Source organism: Pan paniscus, chromosome 5 (genome assembly GCF_029289425.2).
Source record: "Pan paniscus chromosome 5, NHGRI_mPanPan1-v2.0_pri, whole genome shotgun sequence".
NCBI classification, from domain to species: domain Eukaryota; kingdom Metazoa; phylum Chordata; class Mammalia; order Primates; family Hominidae; genus Pan; species Pan paniscus.
Window position 1 is genome coordinate 66,066,328 of NC_073254.2, and position 16,371 is coordinate 66,082,698.

Sequence of the window (16,371 nt, forward strand, 5' to 3'; positions counted from 1 at the left end):
CACAACTCCAGACGCGCTGCCTTAAAGAGTCTAACACTCACCGCAAAGGTCTGCAGCTTCCCTCCTGAAGTCAGCAAGACCATGAACCCACCAGAAGGAATAAACTCCGGACACATCTGAACATCTGATGGAACAAACTCCGGACACACCATCTTTAAGAACCGTAACACTCACCGTGAGGGTCTGCGGCTTCGTTCTTGAAGTCAGTGAGACCAAGAATCCACCAATTCCAGACACATCACCTTATACCAAAATTACTCAAGATGGATCAAAGACTTAAATCTGAGACCTGAAACTATAAAAATTCTAGACGATAACATTGGAAACCCCCTTCTAGACATTGGCTTAGGCAAAGACTTCATGACCAAGAACCCAAAAGCAAATACAACAAAAACAAAGATAAATAGATGAGACTTAGTTAAATTAAAAAGCTTCTGCACAGCAAAAGAAATCATCATCAGAATTAACAGACAACCCACAGAGTGGGAGAAAATCTTGACAGTCTATACATCCAATAAAGGAGTAATATCCAGAATTTACAAAGAGCTCAAACAAATCAACAAGAAAAAAAACAAGTAATCCCGTCAAAAAATGGGCTAAGGGCATGAATACAGAATTCTCAAACAAAGATATACAAATGGCCAACAAACATATGAAAAAATGCAAAACAAAACCACAATGCAATACCACCTCACTCCTGCAAGAACGGCCATAATCAAAAATCAAAAAATAATTGATGTTGACGTGGATGTGGTGAAAAGGAACATTTCACACTGCTGGTGGGAATGTAAACTGGTACAACCACTATGGATAACAGTGTGGGGATTCCTTAAAGGACTAAAAGTAGAACTATCATTTGATCCAGCAATCCCACAACTGGATATCTACCCAAAGGAAAAAGTTATTATATGAAAAGGATACTTGCACACACATGTTTATAGCAGCACAATTTGCAGTTGCAAAAATATAGAACCAGCCCAAATACCCATCAATCAACAAGTAAATAAAGAAATTGTGGTATATATACACCATGGAATACCACTCAGCCACAAAAAGAAATGAAATAATGGCATTCACAGCAACCTGAATGAAATTGTAAACCATTATTCTAAGTGAAGTAGCTCAGGAATGGAAAACCAAACGTACGTTCTCGCTCATAGGTGGAGCTAAGGAATGAGGATGCAAAGGCGTAAGAATGATTCAATGAACTTTGGGGACTCTGGGGAAAGGATGCAAAAGTAAGTGAGGAATAAAAGAACATACACTGGGTACAATGTACATTGCTTGGGGTATGAGTGCACAAAAATCTCAAAAATTACTCCTAAAGAATTTATTCATGGAACCAAACACCACCTGTTCCCCCAAAACCTATTGAAATAAATAAATGTAAATAAATAAATAAATAATGAAGGGAAAAAAGAGGTTATGCCAACTTATTCGAGGTTGCAGAGTAGGTAAGTGGTGAAGATTCAAACCGCAAAAGCTGACACTAGAGCCCCCCCATCTAACCACAAAAGCTGACTTGACCCAACTACATAAAGCTAAGCATATGTGTAAAGGGCAAATTTACAGAAATGAGGAGGGAGATAATTAGCTTTATGTCCAAAATCCGTATAAAATTTGGAAGCAGTCTAGTGATTTTTGAAAGCCACCAATAGGCTATGTGAGTGGGTAGGTAAAAAGGCTTGATAAGGAATTTTTACATTGTCTCTTTGCTTCTTTGTGGAATTTGATAATTTAATCTATTTAGATATTATTCCTTCTCTCTAAAACAAGGACATTAAATGGAAAGAAATTCTTAAGTTCCCTGCAATTGTATAAGTCCACTAGTCTTATGTGTGACTCTATGAAGGCAAATCAAGACAATGATAATCTCAAAACTTCCAATGAAAGGCAAACAGTATACTTAGATAAAATAGAAAACATATGCAGCTACATAAATGGACAGTATGTATGTATTATGTTGTAGAGCAAGGAGGTTGGTAGTTTCAAGCAAGAGTAAAATATTTTTTAGTTGAGATATGATCTTGTCCCAAATGGATATCATTTTGGTAATATATTTGGGTAATAAAATTCATGAAATTTTCCTCCAGAATAAATTTTGGATCATGTGGGAGTTGAGCACACAAATCAAAAAGATGAGAATGAGAGTTTAAGAGGCCCCAGGTTCTACAGCTTCAAGCAGGCTACAAGAACACCCCTGGCCTGACTTTCTACAGTGGAACAAAATGGATCATCATTACACCATCCACTTCAGAGGAGCTAGTCTTGAAAACGATTTGAGTTATCTTTGTATCTGGAGGTTCATGATCTTAAAGCCAAGAGATCTAAGTTTATTCAAAACTCAGAGCTAGCTCTAATATGTCTTACGATGTCAGGCAAATCACTTTGCATTTCTGAGCTTCAATAGTCTCAAAAGCAAAAAAGGATAACAATGCTGACAGTAATTATGACTATAAAATACCTCATATTGTATAGTATAAGACTGATAATAGGCACTTTATCTGTTAAGTGGGTTTGATTTCATAGTGGATCAGCTTAGGTATTGTGATTTACAAAGCTTTAAAAATCATTTTATGATGACTTCTCTTTATAGAATATAAAATGATGCTATACTTTTAAATAGTGTACTTTCTTAAGACTATTTATATAACACTCTAACAAGAAAGTGTAAACATTCTGATGCCCCACTGGAAAGGCAACAAAGTGAATATTAAGTGACATAGTCATCTTAATTTTGTTTTTAAGAGGTATGACCTTTAGTTAACTCTATTAGCTTGCTTATCTGAAATACGGCAAACTATTTTTTACTATATTTTCCTCACTACAAGCTATGATTGTTATTATTTTTACAATTTCTAATGCAATGCCTTTTTAAGAAAACTATATACATGTCAGTTTTCCTTTAACTTGTATGTTATTTCCAGAAACAAGTTTCTCAGTGTTTATATAAGCATTTTGAAGTAGTAACAAGGAAAAAAACTTCATGGGGCAATCTAATTATCACCAACAGCTGTAACCTGTTGCATTCAATGCTGAAACTACAAGTATGCTGCTTTAACCAAATGTTCAAGCATTTTAAAAGCTTCTTTTATCTTCCGACTTAAAAGGAGATTTGAGTAAAATGCCTACATAAGATACAAATGTTTTTCTACCACATAGAAAAAACATTAACCTATCTTCAGTTAGCCTTGACACTTAAGAACTGAGACCTCTTACCTCTTAAAAAACGAATTTCCTTTCCTAGATATAGAGATGTCAAGAATTTAATACAATGTGGTTTTGTTTTCTCTGCTCCATTATATATTGCTTTAACGAGGTATCATTGCAGTTTGTCTTATTGATTGGAATAAATTGGTATGGTGTTTCATGAGAAAACTATCGCATTTTAACCAAACATAATTATTTTAAAAATTCAGATTTGGGCTGATTATTTGTTTTATTTGAAAATCATAATTTAAAATACCAAGTTGTCCCAATTTACTTAGATGGTTTGGTTTTATATAAAACTTGCATTATGTTTCTTATAACAATTATTTTCTGAAGTAATTTCTCTAACGAAGGGGAAATTAAGTTGTTTCATCTCCAGTTGAAATAGGTTGTGTCTTTCCCCTTTAGTATGTCCTCTTAAACTTTATAGTATATGAGAGGCAAATAATCAAAGCTTCTTACAAAAAAATCTTGTACATTGTCAATGATGCTCCACTCTCTTTAATAAAGGAGTTTTCTTCATTCATACAATGGGAAAGGGGTGAAGTGGAGAGAGGTTAGGAAATTAGCTATAAAGAAAGAAAGGTATAAGAGACAGAAATAATTAGAACTTCCACAGATTATTCTGTAATAGATAAGGTAAACAACATGTGAAAACCATAAGAAAGCTTTGTTTTAACTAAATTAATGGTAATTTCTTTTTCTAGTAGTCATTGGGTGGGGGTACCTTAATTATTTGTGTTATGAAATTTGATAATTTATATTGTTCCTTTCTGGTTCTCTGAAACTTTGCCAAGGGTGTGGAATGATAGTGTTTTGTATAGTGACTTTTTCTTTTCCCTCCTTCCTTACTTAAAATAAAGTTTATTGCCTTTCCTAAACAAAATAAAGCAGAAAAACATATATTATTGAATTTACTTTTTAAAAAAGAAACCCCAAATGTGTGTGTTCAAACATTTCTCCCCTCACATAGAGACTTGGGAAGAATTTAGTGCTAAATAAATGCTGCCTCAAACCAGGCAAGATAAAACATAAATCATTGCATTAAAACCTCTAACAAGTCTATCTGCTTTTTGAAATGACTGGGAGATGAAAGTGAGGAGTCTCATTTAAGAAGGCCCAGCGGATCAGTTCTGCATTTATATAGCTGTTATCAAAAGCAATTCATTTGGAGATCAAATAGACTGACAGATAGGACAAGCAGGGGATCACCACTGCCTTCAGGCAGCCCAAAGCTAGGATGGCTTCCCAGCACCTCACTAATATTGGGTCTAGTCAATGCTCGTGTTTATTACCACTTCCATCCTCTGTCGGCTGCACACTAACACATACTTCTGTCCCTTCCTAGCCAGACAACTGTCGGGAAAGCAGTAATAAGAATAGTGTTTACCCAACTCGATTGGGTGGAAAAATTCCTTCATTGTACTTCAATGAGCAGACCACATTCATCCAAAATTTGGACAAGCAGGACAATGACGTAGGGCAGTAAAAGCAGGAAATAAGAGAAACTTACCAAGGGGCACGGGTTTCATGACCTCATCAAGATAGGCAGGTTCCCCAAGTCTTCTCCAGGTTGCAGATTGAGCTGAATGCCCTGCAGCTGATTTGCCTACAGTATGTGGAGGGAAAGCACACCAGTTTGAAGTGAATTTGCACAGGTGAGCATTTCCAGGGTTAGCATTGAGGATGTTTATTTATCAGTGAAAAGTGTGGAGTTTCTAGTTCTCATTGGAACATAACATACTGAATTTTATTTTCTCATTAAAAGACAGCATGTTAAATTGTCACAATTCTGAGTAATATAAAAACAAAGAAGAAAATAAAAAATAAAAATGAAGTATTTCAGAGATAACTCCTGCTAATTAGTACACATATTAATATAAATATGAACATAAATACACACACAAATTTAGATGAGATCACACTGTATGGATTCTATATGTTTCACTTAACATTAAAAAGTAAGTTTTTATGAAATTATTATTTGAAAGCAGAATTTTTAGTGAATCAAAATCTTTTAGTTATATGGATGTAGCAATCTTAATTACTTCTCTTTTGTCGATAACACTTTTGTTGTTGCTGTTGCTTTGTCATGTGAGTGTCTAAACTTGCTTGACACTTAAAATACACACCATTTGGCATAGAATATTCTGGAAAAATAAACATAAACTGGCTAACGCCAGCAAAAAGTGAAACCCAGTATTATTTTCCTTCCATAGGACTTAAGGTAGCAATCAATCAACAAATATTTACTGCATTTACTCTCTTCTTATTGCCTAGGTAAATCATACATATTTAGAAATATTTATTTACACATATGTTAAAAGCACAATTCTTGCCTTAAGTCTGAGCCAGGAAAACAATGTTTTCTTATACTCACTCATTTAACATTCACATCCACTCTGTTACTACATCACTGTATTAGAAATGAAGTAGAGAACCCAGTGATATGGGGGACATGGTCCTTGCTGTCAATATGTTTATAATCTACTTGAGGAAACTGACATATTCTGTAAAGTGTTAACAGCTACTCATCACCTTGTATAATTGCAAAGGCAGCATAGACAATCGCAAGCAAGGGAAAGCTCACCTGGTCATGAGAGACCAGAGATAGACCTGGTCCCAGGCTCAGAGCACATGTAGGACATGAATAGTGGAAGGACAAGAGGGAAAATTGTAACTTATAAAGAGAAAAACAAATGTTCCTTCTTATATTTTTAAGACTTAAAACATACCACATTTTCCTTGAAAACCAACAGGCCAGGGACTTTTACCTTTGTGTCTATGGTTCTATCACTTAAATTCCTGTGCCCCTGTCTCAGCAGGACTGAAAGGAGACTTTAGAGAAGAGCTGACAGAAGAGATTCATTCTAGGATCTCTCCATTCTCACCACACCATGGACAAGGTATATGACAGTAGTGGAGTACTATAATAGAGGACTCCATCCTTAATTCCTATATTATATGCTCAGCTGCAATCATGGGTACGGTTTGTCATTAATATAGATTTCCTTTCCAATCTTACCCATAGACATAAATGGCCAGAGAAGATATTATTTCTGGTAGGTTGAAAAATGGCCACTCCTCATATATCCTCATCCAAACCCTTGGAACCTGTGAATATCACCTCACATAGCAAAGGCAACTTGCAGATGTGATTAAGTAAGGGTTGTTGGAACGGGGATATTATCCAGGATTATCCAAGTGGACCCTAAGTGTATTCACAAGGTTATTTATAAGAGAGAAAAAGATCAGGAAAACAATAGGAGACATGGAGCAAGAAGTTGGAGTGAAGTAGATGTTGGAATAATGACTTTGAAGATAAGAGGAAGGAGTCACAAGACAATGAACATAGGCAGCCACTAGAAGCTGAAAAGGGAAAGGAACCGGCCTTGACTCCACCTTCATTTTAGCCCAGTGAAACTGATTTTAGACTTCTGACCTCAAAAATTTTAAGATAATAAATTTGTATTGTTTTAATCCATGAAGTTTGTGGCAACAGCAGCAATAGGACACTAGTGCATTATTTGAGGTACCTCTATAAAATAACCTCCATCTTTAGATATAAATCCTTTTGGGCTATGGATTGAGAAATTTGTTAAAATGAAAATACTCCTAAAAGGTATGATATATTTAACATTACAACATTGGTGTGGATTATTCTGTAAAACTATCCATAAATTCTAGAAGAAATAGGTCACTGGATAGGTAAGTTTGAAGGGAAGGACAGAGAAAGGGTAGGCCCAGTGCTTGAGATATATGTGGAATGAGCTGGTCAGAACTCGTGAGATTTGGTCAGTCAGGTTAGAAGAATTAAGATAGGCAAAAGGTAAAAGAAACCCAAAATGCACATGTTAATAATAATTCTGTAATTTTGCTTTTTTTTTTTTTTTTTTTTTTTGAGACGGAGTTTCACTCTTGTTGCCCAGGCTGGAGGGCAATGGCGTGATCTTGGCTCACCACAACCTCCACCTCCCAGGTTCAAGCTATTTTCCTGCCTCAGCCTCCCAAGTAGCTGGGATTAGAGGCACCCCCCACGACACCCAGTTAATTTTGTATTTTTAGTAGAGACGGGGTTTCTCCATGTTGGTCAGGCTGGTCTTGAACCTCAAGTGATCTGCCCACCTCATCCTCCCAAAGTGCTGGGATTACAGACGTGAGCCACCGTGCCCAGCAGCCTTGCTTTTATACTCTTTACACATAGAATTTTTACACATTCTCAAGCCAAGTACTCTAGTTTTAATTAGTACATAAAAATACTAAGAAGAAATAATAATTATGTAAACGAATGCAGCCACTATGGAGAACCGCATTGAAGTTCCTCAAAAAACACAAATAGAACTCCATATGAGCCAGCAATCCCACTACTGCGAAAAGGAAAGGAAATCAGGAAGAGACATCTGGACCTCCATATTTATTGCAGCACAATTCACGATAGCCAAGTTATGGAATCAATCGAGGTGCCTAACAATAGATGACTAGATAAACAAATGTGGTATATATACCATGGAATACTATTCAGCCATAAAAAAGAAGGAAATCATGTCATTTGTGGCAACATAAGTGGAATTGGAGGACATTATGTTAAGTGAAATAAGCCAGGAACAGAAATCTGAACACTGCAGGTTCTCACTTATATTTGGAAGATTTAAAAAGTGTTGATCTCATAAAAGTAGAACAGAGGATACTAGAGTCTTGGAAGGGGGAAGAAAGAAAGGGATAGAGAAAGATTTGTCAAAGGATATAAAATTATAGCCAGATAGGAGGAATAAGTTCCAGTGTTCTCAGCACTGTAGGAGGAGTACAGCTAACAATAATATATAGTTTCAAATAGCTAGAAGTAGGACAGTGAATCTTCCCAACACAAAGAATTGAGAAATCTCTGAGACGATGGTAATCGCTAATTAACCTGATCTATTCACTATACATTGTACATATCCAAACCTCACTATATACTCCATAAATATATACAATTGTTATGTGTCAATTTAAAAAAAGAAAAACAAAAACCATGAATGTATATTGAGCTCTAAATAATAAAATGTGAGCTGAAATGTTTAGAAGTGACCTGTAGCAATGTCTGTAATTTACTTTAAAATCGATAAAACAATAAGCTGGACTGATAAATAGATAGAGGGATAGGTGAATGGATAGGTGTGAAATAAAGCTAATACAGAAAAATGTTAAAAAAGAAAAATATATCTAGTTGAGCAATCAAGGATTATGGATTCCAAATACAATCGTTCAAGTTAAAATGTCTACATTATAACCATATAAACTCTCTCCTTGTACAGAATCATGACTTTATTTCTAAATTCCAAACATGATGCTTTCTATTTCAGGGAGGACCTCTGCTAGGTGAGAAATGATATAGCTCTTTTGGAAAGTGAATGCACTGTTTGGTCCAACACTTGTTTTACATTTTTGGACCTTAATTGTAGAAATGCATCTAAACTGGGTTATGTCTTTTAACCAGATATTTGTTTATGAAATATCAGTCGTGTTCTTTCAGCACATCACTAAGTATCCAAAAAGCAAAACTCAGGTTCTTATATACTGACTACTTACAACCATATCACAAAGAATGTTTTTGTTTTTGTTTTTTGGTGACATAGCAAATATATTTATATGAAGATTCTTACCTAATCACATGGGAACTACATTTGATATTTCCTAGTTTATAAAAGGAACAAAGAATAGAACAGTAGTTACAAAGCAATTTTAATTATTTTTTAGAAGTAGATTATGCAGGTATAGAAGTCTGATGCTAGAAGAGAAAGAAAAAAAACACTTATTTTCTTATGCAGTGAAATATAATTCTAAAGCCAGTATTCAAAGCTCTTTAAAAGTTGATAAAAAAAAAAAAAACTTAACCACAAGTCAAGAAAAAGGGAGAATAAGAATACCATTTCTGAAATAACAATAGTAATGTTTGAGTCTTGCCTCCCATCTTTTGGAGGTCTGAATTGTGTCTGCCAAGTTTGGACAAATCAAGGAGAGTCCTTTCAGGCACAGCTAAAACTTCATTTAACTTAAGACCATTTTACAAAAATATATAGTCTGTGATATTAATAATGTATTAATATATAAGGAATTACTATTTTAGTGTGACTCACCCTCATTTACGTGGGACTTTTTGGAGCTTTTTAGTTTACCAAGGAAAGTCCCATGTCCTCAGAAAACCCCCAGTCTCGGGCAAATCAAGACAGGTAGTCCAAATATAAATATATTTCTCCTGATAAAATATCATTTCAAAAATGATTTTACCCGCTTAAAATGAGAAAATTAAAAAATAGACTAGAAAAATTATCTCCTTGTTAAACAAAGGCAGTATTTATGATTTTTATTTAGATGAGGTAGAATATAGATAGAGTATATATTTTAAGTCATAGTGGTATTGTAAATGTCAATTTAATTATTGGCTAAAATTTTAATTTATTTTTATTGCAATGTGAAATTAAAATGTACTTTTTTCTTTTTAAGTTAATCATATTTTTAAAGCTCCAAATTAAGATTTTCTCTATGCACAGACACCACTTATCAAAACCCCAGACAAGTCAGCAATTGTGCATATATTCACACCCAGAATAAAGCATTTATATTTCTAATGCTATTTCAAGGCCTGTATCAGATTTAAGATCTTTATTATCTCTGAGACAGGACAGCATGCAGACAAATGTCCTAATGGTCTAAGCTTTCAAAGAATGTTGGCATTTATTCTATGGATCTGCAACTCTGCACAGCGACTAGACAGGACTGCGCATGACACAGCTAAATACAATTCCATCTTCCCAGTCCCTTCTCTTTCCCCTTTGCCCCCAAATCCTCCTTCTTCTCTTCTCTGCTCCCTCATTCGAATGTTCATTTTGAAGATATGCTTTTCACCAGGATTAAAACAGGGTTTGCATTTAAAATTTTCATTTACCAAACAGAAAAATATTTTACTAGAAGGGAATGGTATTAAGGGGAAATGATTTTCCGTGTGCCCCGAGGCCCAGCATAGACAGGATTTGATTTGCTATGTTCGGCTGGAATCTGGATTGATACGCAGAGATGAGAGGGGGTGTTTAATAAAATTTACATTTCATTTTCTCACTTGACACCAGTCTCCTGTCACTCATGGAACTGATGGGAATGCTGCAAATAACTTTTGTCAGAATCTAGTTGGGGAAACAGACTGAGAAATGAGAAGACAGAAAGGGGGAAAGGGAAGAGAGAACAGTCTAGCTTGTTTTTGTCTTGTGGCTTCAGTGATGGAAGTAGACCCACTGAATCTGGGGGACATGACAGTTGGTCACCTCCACACTGGAAGGACCAGGTGCACCAGTGAGAAACCTGGGGAAGGCACATAGGAGTGGACATGATCCAGCTATGCACAAGGGCAGTCGTGCTTGGAGGGGAATCTATGGATTGAAGGAGGGGTTTAAGCTTATGGACGACTAGAATTTGTTTGTGTCAGCTGAAAAAGAGATCAGAAGACATACAAGCAAAGGCAAGAGGAGAGGATTAAACTCTTCTTTTTTCAGTGAAACCATAGTGTCTGTAATTTTACACTTCATTCTAAACTAGAAGTGTCTGTTTTCCACTTCTGTGTCACAAATTACCACAAACATAGTGGCTTAAAACAACACCCATTTATTAGATCTCAGTCCTGTAGGTCAGAAGACTGGGCAGGCTCACCTGGATTTTGTTCTTAGGGTCTCATAAGGCTGTTATCTAGATGTTAGTTGGTCTGGGCTTTTATTGGGAGTCTCAGGAAGAATCAGCTTCCGTGCTTATAAAGGTGGTTGGCATAATTCATTTCCTAGTGGAGATAGGACCATAGTTCCCTTTCCACACTGGCTGTCTTCTGTGGGCCACTCTTAGTTCTGAGAGGCCACCTGCATCTCTTGCCAAGTGGCCTGTTCCATCTTCAAAGGAGCAAGGACACATGAAATCATTCCCAAGTTTGACATATCTCTGACTTCCTCTTCTGCCATCAGCCAGTAAACAAAAACTCTCTTCTTTTAAGACATTCCTGAGATGAGGTAAGGCCCACCAAAATAATTTTCCCACCTTAAGGTCAACTAATTAGTAAGCCTAATTTCATCTGCAGTATCCCTTTGCTATTTAATCATGGGTGGGACATCAGGTGGCTGAGATCATGGGATCACCTTAAAATTCTGCGTGTCACATTGTCCTTGCTATGTGTGATCCATGAGTGCCAGCCCAGGGGAGGTAGAAGGGCATGTTGCTGTGGCCAGCATAGCTGGTGACTTCTGAGAAGCCCGAGAACCAGAAGGCTAGAAAGCAAGGCATTTAATGGGGTCCCCCTAACGGCGGAATCTGTGAACCAAAAAGGGATGTATGGTCACTATGAGTTCCAGATAGAATCCCATTTGGGGCCTGTTTTTTTTGTTGTTGTTGAACCTTAGAAATAATAAGGATTATTTGTCAAAGGGAACTAAGATATTATTAAGCAAGGAAGGGCCGATAGAATCAGAAGATATTTGAGTTACATATTTGTAAATGTCTTAATCTGTGTCTTTCATAACAACAAAATGAGACTCAAAAGTTAAAATTACTTTCTATTGATAAGAAAGTTAGTTATAATTACTTTCTATTGATGCCAACAATGGTGTGACATGTTTCTACATTCTAATTCAAAGTGTTTTTTCCTTCACTTGACTTGGTAAAATAAACAAAGGAGGAATCTAACAAAAAAAAAAAAAAGAAAAAAAACAGCCCTTTGGGAGGCTGAGGTGGGCAGATCATGAAGTCAAGAGATTGAGACCATCCTGATCAACAGGGTGAAACCCTGTGTGTACTAAAAATATGAAAATTATCTGGGTGTGTTGGCGTGCACCTGTAGTCCCAGCTACTTGGGAGGCTGAGGCAGGAGAATCACTTAAACGCAGGAGGTGGAGGCTGCAGTGAGCTGAGATCAGGCCACTGCACTCCAGCCTGGCAACAGAGCAAGACTTGGTCAAAAAAAAAAAAAAAAAAAAGCCTCTGCAAGGTCCAGAGGGCTCAGGGCTGTTTGGGCAGGCAGTTCAGCCTTGAGCATGCAATGGATGGTCTAAAAGGAGTGGGCATGGTGTCTAAGTGGGCACATCCCCTTGACTTCATGGATTCCCTGTCTGTGTGAGAAATGTAGCTAGGGGTGGGGTGATGTCAAAGTGGAGCCCTCTAGAGCACAGAATTTAGGACAGAAACTTCTATTCACTAGGTCTAAAGGTACAGTATCAGCTGGGGTGTCATATATGTCTGATGCAAGTTTCATTCGGCATATCAAGAAAAGAGGAAATTTAGAGACCATTTACTCCGTGATCTCCCAGTGTATAAATTAGACTAGGGAAGAAACATTTAACCATGCCTTAAAAATATCAACAGAGTAGGATGCTGAAATATTCATAATACTTGCACTTCTTTCCAAGTAAGTAGAATTCTTTCCTAATACCTAATCTCTTCAGTTACAGTGGATATTCTTCCGTCCGGCCCAATCTGAATTGAAACCACACCTACCATCTTTTTAATATAATTTCACATGTTTAAAATGGTTATTAATTATTCATTCAGCCATTTATTTCCTGTACTCCATAGCAATTCATCACTGATGAATCCATGATCTGGGAATCAGTAACTCTTCTAGTCACACTTATATATTTCCTCCTATCTGAAAGGTTCTCTTCTCTATCTACTTATACCGTATCTATTATTTTAAGTCATACTTAAGTTTTCCTTCCCTATGAATACTTCTTTTCTTATTACAAATATTATTTCCCTCTTTTTGCAATTATTATTGCCTAGTATACAAGGAGGATAGGCAATAGAATCACTTGGAGAGAACTGAATCTGTAGAAAGAATTGCCCAAATGTTTAAATAACAGAAAAAAGATAGTATCATTTTCTAATTATTCCTACACAGAAACAACTCACACTGGTTTCTGACACCTTTTCTAGAACACTAAAGTTAGAAAATACTCGAATGATGTTTTCAGAATTTTACAGAGTAAAGGTTCCATGTATGAAGCCATTTTTATGACAAAGGGGCTAAGGAATAATATATCCCATGTAACTTACTTGAAAAAAATTACTAGAAGATTTATTTCAACATATTAAGATATAACTGTGATTAATGGGTCATAAATTGGTAAGCCATGATAATAAAAGATTATCTAGTAACACAGGAGTAAATTCAAGATAAAGATACATCCAAATAGTTGTTAAACGTTTGGTTATAAAACAAAATGCAAACACTAAAATCGTTTTTAAAAGAAAAAATACAAATATTAAAAGAATAACTTGAAATGGCTGTTAATATAATTTGTGGTTGATATTACCAATCTCACTATCCAATAAAAAAATTGGATGGGTGAGACTGCATTGAGGCAGGAGTGTAAAATTATATTAAATTTAATGCATTAAAAAAATAAGATACCATTTCAAGCTCGCGAACCTTTAAAATATACACTTTCAAGAATATAGTGGAAAGCATATGCAATATTGATGATATGAAAAAATGTCTTAGTCATTTTGGGCCACTGTAACAATCTACCATAGACTGAGTGGCTTAAATAACAGACATTTATTTCTCACAGCTCTCGAGCCTGGAAAGCCCAAGATCGAGGTGCCAGCAGATTTGGTTGCTGGTGAGGGCCCTCTTCCTTGTTCACAAACAGCCAGCTTCTCACTGTGTCCTCATATGGCAGAGAGAGAAAGAAAGAGAGAGATGAAGGAGACAGATGATGCATTGAAGTAGTTGGTAGAGTGAATGAAAACCAAGGAAGTAATAAAATGTGTGAACAAAAGTCTTTCAAACAAATTTGCTGGAGTGGAGGTAGAAAAATTGTAAAGAGATTTGAAGAAGCCTATTGAATCAAGGAATGTTTTCTTTTTCTTTCTTCCTTTCTTTTTTTTTTTTTTTTTTTCAATAGTGGGAGCTTTTTAACCATGTTGGATACTCACAGGAGTAAACCAGTAGATTGAGAGAGATTAATGATCCTGGAAGGAGAGGATAATTGAAGCAGTGACATCCTTGAAAATACAATAAAAATATATGGGTGGGAGAAACTCTTGATATTTGGTATTATTAGACATATAGCCCTAATTTATAGCACTTCTAGAGTTCTCCAAACTACAGATAAGCAGCTAGGATTATTTATTCATGCAACAATTTTTAAAAATTTTGGAGAATCTTATTTCTCAGGCCACATTCACTGTTTGCAAATTAAAGCCCACAGCCTCTTGACTTCAGCTTCTATTACAGGAGCCTGAATCTCTGGAACCTCCCTGATAAGTATACAGTGATAGCTGCTACCAAGAGTCAGACCTTTGTGTTCAGGGTTATACACACATGAATTGTTTAATGACAGGGATACACTCTGAGAAATACATCATTAGGTGATTTCATCATTGTGCAAACATCATAGAGCATACTTAAACAAACCTAAATGGTGTAGCCTACTATACACTGAGGCTACATGATATAGCCTATTGCTCCTAGTCTACAAACTTGTACAGCAAGTTACTGAACCAAATTCAATTGTAACACGATGGTATGTATTCATATATCTAAACACATCTAATCATAGAAAATGTACAGGAAAAATATGGTATAATCTTATGTGACCACCATTGTATTGTGGTCCATTTTTAACCAAAATGTTATGCAGCACTGAATATCAGTATCACATAGTATAGGCTTAGAATAAGCTCTCATGGAGCTGGACTGGAAGAAATACACAAGGTGGCACTAACATGGGGGAGGGAGGCATACTATTGGGTGGGCATGTCTCAGTGATGTGGGTATTATGTTGACTTGGGGTACACATCTGCTTCCACAGGGTCTCCTCTATAAGAGTGTGATGAGAAGGAGACTGTTTTATATCTGGATTTTAGGAGTGATACTGAGGCCATAACCATATATGATTTTTCCTTATAGGCCCTTCACCCAAATGGAACCCTTGGTGACATGCCTTGTATAATAACCCAGGGACACTGTGGTAGTAAAGCAGATCCAGTCACAATCTAACCACTATTGTCCATAGCACCTTCTCTTCCTCACCTATAGACTTCCCTTACTTTTCCTTTCATTCCTCCCTGGCCTCTTTTCTCAGTCCATTCATCTTCCACTCGGACTCTTTTTCTTCTCCTTTGCATCTATTTTAGTTTTTCAAGGACTAACAGCATTTTCTATAAGCATTTCTGCAAAGACTAAGAGCATTTCCTGTAAGCATGTCCCATCCCTGGCTGAGATCTAAAGAGACTGCCAATCTCTGGTCAATCATAACTTGGAGAAAATATTTTTAAATTTATTTCAATAGTAAATGTATTTATAAAAGTATTGAAATACAAAAGGATATAAGATTTGAAGTGCAAATCAACCCATATTTTCTACTCCATTCCCTGGAGGTACCTATTACTTACAAAATTATCTTGACTATCTTTTCATAATTGTTCTATGTATAAGCAAACTATAGTAAAAGCATACTATTCAGATGGTTTTGAGATTTGCTTTTTTTTTTTACTATAACAGCATAACTTGAATAATTTTCTACATGAGTCATTCTACTAAATGACATACCATTAACTTGAGGAAATGTTAAAAGGAAAAAATATAGTCGAAACAATTTTTGTAATTTGCCTTGGACCCTAACAAAGTTATGGCAACTGACTTTTTTATTTATAAAATGGAGAGAAGAGTAGGTATTTCCTTCACCTTGTTATAGCTACTAATTTTGAAATAAAATGTAAAGTGATAATAAATAAGATTATCTTGGGACTGATAAGAGATAATGTATGGACAATTAATTATTTGAATCCCTTAAAATCTAGAAAGTCCTAAAAATGCATTAAATAAATTTTCTAAATTGTTCCAAGCAAAGAAATCACCAAATAAAAAGAACAAATGCTAGAAGAATATTTGTAAACATTCAAATCTCTGTATTCTGCCACTTAATCCACATTTAAGTTTACAGAAATGTTTTATTTCTCTTTGAAAATTACCTTGTAGAAATGTGACTTTTCTCTCAAATATATCTGTAATTAGTCAAAGTGCTATAGTGTATGTTGAAATCAACAGTTCTATACTCAATAGTATTTAATTTCTTGTGCTTATAGTTTTTTCAAAATTGGCATAGACTATAAGTTCTGAAAGCAAAATATGGAATGCATGAATTT